The sequence below is a fragment of the Schistocerca nitens genome, chromosome 2 (genome assembly GCF_023898315.1).
Source record: "Schistocerca nitens isolate TAMUIC-IGC-003100 chromosome 2, iqSchNite1.1, whole genome shotgun sequence".
Taxonomy (NCBI): domain Eukaryota; kingdom Metazoa; phylum Arthropoda; class Insecta; order Orthoptera; family Acrididae; genus Schistocerca; species Schistocerca nitens.
This window is the reverse complement of record NC_064615.1, coordinates 753,660,729-753,667,648: the sequence shown is the minus strand read 5'-3', so window position 1 is coordinate 753,667,648 and position 6,920 is coordinate 753,660,729. Positions and strand designations below refer to the sequence as shown.

Genomic DNA, 6,920 nt, shown 5'->3' with positions numbered 1-6,920 from the left:
ATTTATAGGCTTATCAGGCATAAATGGCAAGAAACTCATATCATGATGTCAACGATTAAAAGCTGCTGTTGCAGGTCAACCATAGTCAATAAAATTGTCAGCATTAAAATAAATGTGCAGAGCAATTGTCACTAGAAAGCTTATTCACATAGAAAGTCAATAACAATCATGATGGTATTCCTGTACGGCCCATTGTGAATAGTGTTAACATCTCTGCATATTTACTTAGTCAAATTTAAACTATATCCTTAGTTACAATTATGTATTCTCAAACATTTCATGAAAAACTCTGAATAAGTGACTGGTATACTGAAACAGGTGCACATGCCCTATGATTCTAACCTTTTCTCACTATATGTGACTAACTTATGCACTAATTTTTCTGTAGATGAAACGTTTTTAATTAGAAAACGTTTACTGGAACATAAATTACAGTTCCCAGAAGTCATGGAACTGGTGGATGGATTTCAATTAGTTCTATTACAAAATTTCTTTATCTTTGACAACAAGTACTTGATTCAGCCTTCTGAGCTTGTTATGAGTAGCTTATTCGCTGGCACTATGATCAATATTTTCTTAGATAATTTTGCTACACCGAAGATATGTTGATGACACAATTATCATTACAGATAAAGAAGATAATGATGCTGATGATTTTGTTAATTTAAGAAATAATGCACATAGTAATATGTCTTTCACAACTGAAAAAGAACAAAATCATAAAATTACTTTTTTGGACCTGTAAGTTACATTAGACAATCGGAAATTTCACTTCAAGATTTTCAGAAAAGATACCATAACTGATATGATTATACGAAACTACTCCTGCCATCCTGAGTCTTACAAACTCCATTCCATAACTGTTTAACATCCCTCTCTGTAGACAATATTTAGGAGGTTGTTTGTGAGTTTCTATGTGAATAAGTCTTCTAGTGACAATTGTTCTGTGCAATAATTATATTGCTGACAATTTTATTGACTATGGTTGGCCACGAACATATAACATTTCTGCCATTTATACCTGCGAAGCTTGAAAATGGCCTATGACCGAAACTAGCGGCACTGTGCAAAATAAAAGACAGCTGCAGATTTTCACCGTGAGTTTCAACGATTATTTAGCAGTTGATTTTTCCCACCTGTATTCATACACATATGTAACAAGAAAAGGGACAGGATCATAGGGCATTTCTTAAGGCATCATGGAATAACGTTTATGGTACCAGAGGGAGCTGCAGAGGGTAAGAACTCTTAGGGAAGATAGAGATTGAAAACACATAACAAATAATTGAAGGTGTAGGATGTGAGCGCTTCTAATGACTAAAAAAATCAGTTAAACAAACGGATAGTTTCTTACGTAGTGTATATACAAGAAAATTCGGATTGATCTTTGTATTATATTGTCCGCAACCAAATGAAGAAGAGATTTTGCAGAATGTAGCAACAAAAACTAGTAGTTCACATTTTACAAGGTCGTCAAATTGTGCAGGGACATTTGAGTCGCATTGATGGTTTTTCACTGCGATCTTAATTAAATCAAAAGGTCAACAAAAGAAATAAACTTCATTTCATCGAGCCGCAGTGTAATAAATTTCGTTTTCCGATCGGAACAAATTTCGTTAACAGCAGGGCTCTTCAGCGTGTTTTCCTTGCTTTCACTGCCAGAAATGCCAAATGCCACCGTTGCAACGCTCACTTTTGTCCCGACTCCGGGCGACTGTAAAGGACAGCAGCCGAAACCACTACCTGCTGCCGACGTTCAGGGGACAAAGTTCTGCCGCAAAATCTTCCGTGAATCTGATAGCGGCAGTCACAAGTAACGGTGAAGTAAACCACAACATGGTTGACTTCAACTAATGGAGCTATGAATGTTTCGTTGCCCCAGTTCTCACTTAAGATTTGAAATCTCTTATTCTGTATTAACAGAATCGATCGTATCAACATATGCTCATATTAAAATAGAAGACTCTACAAACAACACCCGAGCGGTGCTACGAAGAGTCATCTCAGCTATATGGCTTCAATTCCATCGTTTCCCTAATTCTATAGCCGAGGTTCTTCTCATTCGTGACCTAACTGAGCTAGTAATCCTTCCGTAATGCTGACACCGTTCACGGTACGTTCTTACCTAACCAATTTCAGCAAGTGTTTGTTTGAAAACTATAATCGTATGATTACCTATAAATTCTATTTTTCATAGTGGCTTTAAAATTCATTGTGAGTAGATCTAAAATTTCACCTATTTTCTTGTTAACTGTAGTTCTATAAGGTATTTACTTCGTGACGGAAAATTAATTTACATGTAGTGAAGTGACTAATTGAAGACATTCCCAAACACAGTTAAAAAAATTTGTATCCGTTCAGTACTATCAGATTAAACCAACAAGTGGCCTTTTATGCTTTCGCCTTATAACCAGTCAGCTACAACTTATCCCTCCGAAATCTCTGAAAAACTTTCTAACTACGAAATCAACACATCGACTCTTACTCTCCCCCCCTATAACCTCTACCAGAAGATAGGATATATTGGTCGCATGTATGTACAAGATCAATCAAGCATACATAGAACTCTTATTTGACTATACTTGTGTAAATAGGTAGAACAATGAAACTTCCTGGCAGATTAAAACTGTGTGCACCGACCGAGACTCGAACTCGGGACCTTTGCCTTTCGCGGGCAAGTGCTCTACCATCTGAGCTACCGAAGCACGACTCACGCCCGGTCCTCAGAGCTTTACTTCTGCCAGTACCTCGTCTCCTACCTTCCAAACTTTACAGAAGCTCTCCTGCGAACCTTCCAGGACTAGCACTCCTGAAAGAAAGGATACTGCGGAGACATGGCTTAGCCACAGCCTGGGGGATGTTTCCAGAATGAGATTTTCACTCTGCAGCGGAGTGTGCGCTGATATGAAACTTTCTGGCAGATTAAAACTGTGTGCACCGACCGAGACTCGAACTCAGGACCTTTGCCTTTCGCGGGCAAGTGCTCTACCATCTGAGCTACCGAAGCACGACTCACGCCCGGTCCTCACAGCGAAAGTCATCATATATATATATATATATATATATATATATATATATATATATATATATATATGTGTGTGTGTGTGTGTGGTTCATTGTAGTGACCGGGCCAAATATCTCACGAACTATCAAACGAAAAAACTACAAAGTACGAAACTCGTCTAGCTTGAAGGGGGACACCAGATGGCGCTATGGTTGGCCCGCAAGATGTCGCTGCCATAGGTCAAACGGATATCAGATGCGTTTTTTTAAAATAGGAACCCCCATTTTTATTACATATTCCTGTACTATGTAAAGACATATGAATGTTTTAGTTGGGCCACTTTTTTCGCTTTGTGATAGATGGCGCTGTAATAGTAAAAAACGTATAAGTGCATAGTATCACGTAACATTCCGCCAGTGCGGACGGTATGTGCTTCGTGATACATTACCCGTGTTAAAATGGACCGTTTACCTATTGCGGAAAAGGTCGATATCGTGTTGACGTATGGCTATTGTGATCAAAATGCCCAACGGGCGGGTGCTATGTATGCTACTCGGTATCCTGGACGACATCATCCAAGTGTCCGGACCGTTCGCCGGATAGTTACGTTATTTAAGGAAACAAGAAGTGTTCAGCCACATGTGAAACGTCAACCACAACCTGCAACAAATGATGATGCCCAAGTAGGTGTTTTAGCGGCTGTCGCGGCTACTCCGCACATCAGTAGCAGACAAATTGCGCGAGAATCGGGAATCTCAAAAACGTCGGTGTTGAGAATGCTACATCAACATCGCTTGCACCCGTACCATATTTCTATGCACCAGGAATTGCATGGCGACGACTTTGAACGTCGTGTACAGTTCTGCCACTGGGCACAAGAGAAATTACCGGACGATGACAGATTTTTTTGAACGCGTTCTATTTAGCGAAGAAGCGTCATTCATCAACAGCGGTAACATAAACCGGCATAATAAGCACCACTGGGCCACGGAAAATCCACGATGGCGGCGGCAAGTGGAACATCATCGACCTTGGCGAGTTAATGCATGTTGCGGCATTATGGGAGGAAGGATAATTGCCCCCCATTTTATCGATGGCAATCTAAATGGTGCAATGTATGCTGATTTCCTACGTAATGTTCTACTGATGTTACTTCAAGATGTTTCACTGCATGACAGAATGGCGTTGTACATCCGACATGATGGATGTCCGGCACATAACTCGGCTGCCGTTGAAGCGGCATTGAATAGCATATTTCATGATATGTGGATTGGTCGTCGAAGCACCATGGCCCGCACATTGTCAATGCACGTGCGAACATTACGGAAGGCGAACTACTCGCTGTTGAGAGGAATATCGTTACACGTACTGCCAAATGCATTGACGTTGACGGACATCATTTTGAGCATTTATTGCATTAATGTGGTATTTACAGGTAGTCACGCTGTAACAGCATGCGTTCTCAGAAATGATAAGTTCACAAAGGTATATGTATCTTATTGGAAGAACCGAAATAAAATGTTAAAACGTACCTATGTTCTGTATTTTAATTTAAAAAACCTACCTGTTACCAACTGTTCGTCTAAAATTATGAGTCATATGTTTGTGACTATTCCAGCGCCATCTATCACAAAGCGAAAAAAGTGGTCCAACTAAAACATTCATATTTCTTTACGTACTACGCGAATATGTAATAAAAATGGGGGTTCGTATTTAAAAAAACGCAGTTGATATCCGTTTGACCTATGGCACCGCCATCTAGTGGGGCAACAATAGCGCCATCTGGATTTTGAACATTATTAAGGTAAATACATTGTTCTCTACCAAAATATTTCATTTGCTAACTATGCCTATCAGTAGTTAATGCCTTTAGTAGTCAGAATAATTTATTTAGCAGGCAGTATTGGCGCTCGCTGTATTGCAGTAGTTCGAGTAACGAAGATTTTTGTGAGGTAAGTGATTCATGAAAGGTATGGGTTATTGTTAGTTAGGGCCATTCTTTTGTAGGGATTATTGAAAGTCAGATTGCGTTGCGCAAAAAATATTGTGTGTCAGTTTCGTGATTATCAGAATAAGTAAAGAGAAAACTGAAACTTCCTGGCAGATTAAAACTGTGTGCCCGACTGAGACTCGAACTCGGGACCTTTGCCTTTCGCGGGCAAGTGCTCTACCATCTGAGCTACCGAAGCACGACTCACGCCCGGTCCTCACAGCTGTACTTCTGCCAGTATCTCGTCTCCTACCTTCCAAACTTTGCAGAAGCTCTTCTGCGAACCTCGCAGAACGAGCACTCCTGAAAGAAAGGAGTTCGAGTCTCGGTCGGGCACACAGTTTTAATCTGCCAGGAAGTTTCATATCAGCGCACACTCCGCTGCAGAGTGAGAATCTCGTTCTAAAGAGAAAACTGTTTGAGTACGCTGAGTTTTGCTCAGCTGTTTGAAAATCAAATAACGCAGAAGTTTACCATCATAGTCATTCATAATTTTTCAAAGGGGACGTTACAACAGCACAAAAACAAGAAAAAAACAATATTACCATCATACCATAACATTTTTAATCAGTTACATAAAATTTAAAAGAATGTGTCAGGTTTGCATCGCAACCACACGTTGACACCATAAATGCCTCCATCAAAATCAGTGTTGGGGTTCTTAGTTAGCTCCAGGGCCCATTTAAACCGTGTCAGCTCAGGCAGATCAACACAAAAGCCGTTTACTGCAAGATACTGCGCAGTCGATGCAACGGTTACATATAAATTTCAATTACCAAAACACACAGTAGTTACTGCTGACACATGCGTTTGAAATTTAAATAAAAGAACACAGAAACTATGTGATGAAAAGTATCCGGACGCCTGGCTTAAAATGGCTTACAAGTTCGTGGAGCCCTCCGTCGGTAATTCTGGAATTCAATATGGTGTTGGCCCACCCTTAGCCTTGATGACAGCTTCCATTCTCGCAGACACACGTTCAGTCAGGTGCTGGAAGGTTTCTTGGGGAATGGCAGCCCATTCTTCACGGAGTGCTGCAACTGAGGAGAGTATCGATGTCGGTCGGTGAGGCCTGCCATGAAGTCTGAATTCCAAAACATCCCAAAGGTGTTCTTCAGTATTCACGTCAGGACTTTGTGGAGGACAGTCCATTACAGGGATGTTATTGTCGTGTAACCACTCCGCAACAGGCCGTGCATTATGAACGGTGGCTCGATCGTGTTGAAAGATGCAATCGCCATCCCCGAATTGCTCTTCAACATTGGGATGCAAGAAGGTGCTTAAAACATCAATGTAGGCATGTGCTGTGATAGGGCCACGCAAAACAACAAGGGGTGCACGCCCCCTCCGTGAAAAACACGACCACACCACAACGCCACCGCATCCGAATTTTACTGTTAGCGCTACACACACTGGCAGATGACGTTTACCGGGCATTTGCCATACCCACACCCTGCCATCGGATCGCCACATTGTGTATCGTGATTAGTCACTCTACACAACGTTTCTCCGATGTTCAATTGTCCAATTTTTATGCTCTTTACACCTTGCGAGGCGTCGTTTGGCATTTACTGGCGTGATGTGTGGCTTATGAGCAGCCGCTCGACCATGAAATCAAAGTTTCCTCACCTCCCGCCTAACTGTCATTGTGCCTGCAGTGGACCCTGATGCAGTTTGTAATTCCTGTATGATGGTCTCGATAGATGTCTGCTTATTACACATTACGCTCCTCTTCAACTGTCGGCGGTCTCTGTCAGACAACAGACGAGTTCCGCCTGTACGCTTTCATGCTCAACGTGTCTCTTCACGTTTCCACTTCACTGTCACATCGTAAACAGTGGATCTAGGGATGTTTAGGAGAGTGGAAATCTCGCGTACAGACGTATGAAACAAGTGACACCAAAGAGTACTTGACACCTAATATGA

At 41.4% G+C, this 6,920-nt stretch overlaps 1 non-coding gene across 1 annotated transcript; it reads right to left on the bottom strand.

Annotated features, from left to right (window-relative positions):
- Positions 1-2,631: 2,631 nt before the first annotated feature.
- Trnas-cga (transfer RNA serine (anticodon CGA)) lies at positions 2,632-2,705 on the bottom strand. The gene has a single exon. It is a non-coding gene; the product is annotated as a tRNA-Ser (tRNA).
- Positions 2,706-6,920: the final 4,215 nt, after the last annotated feature.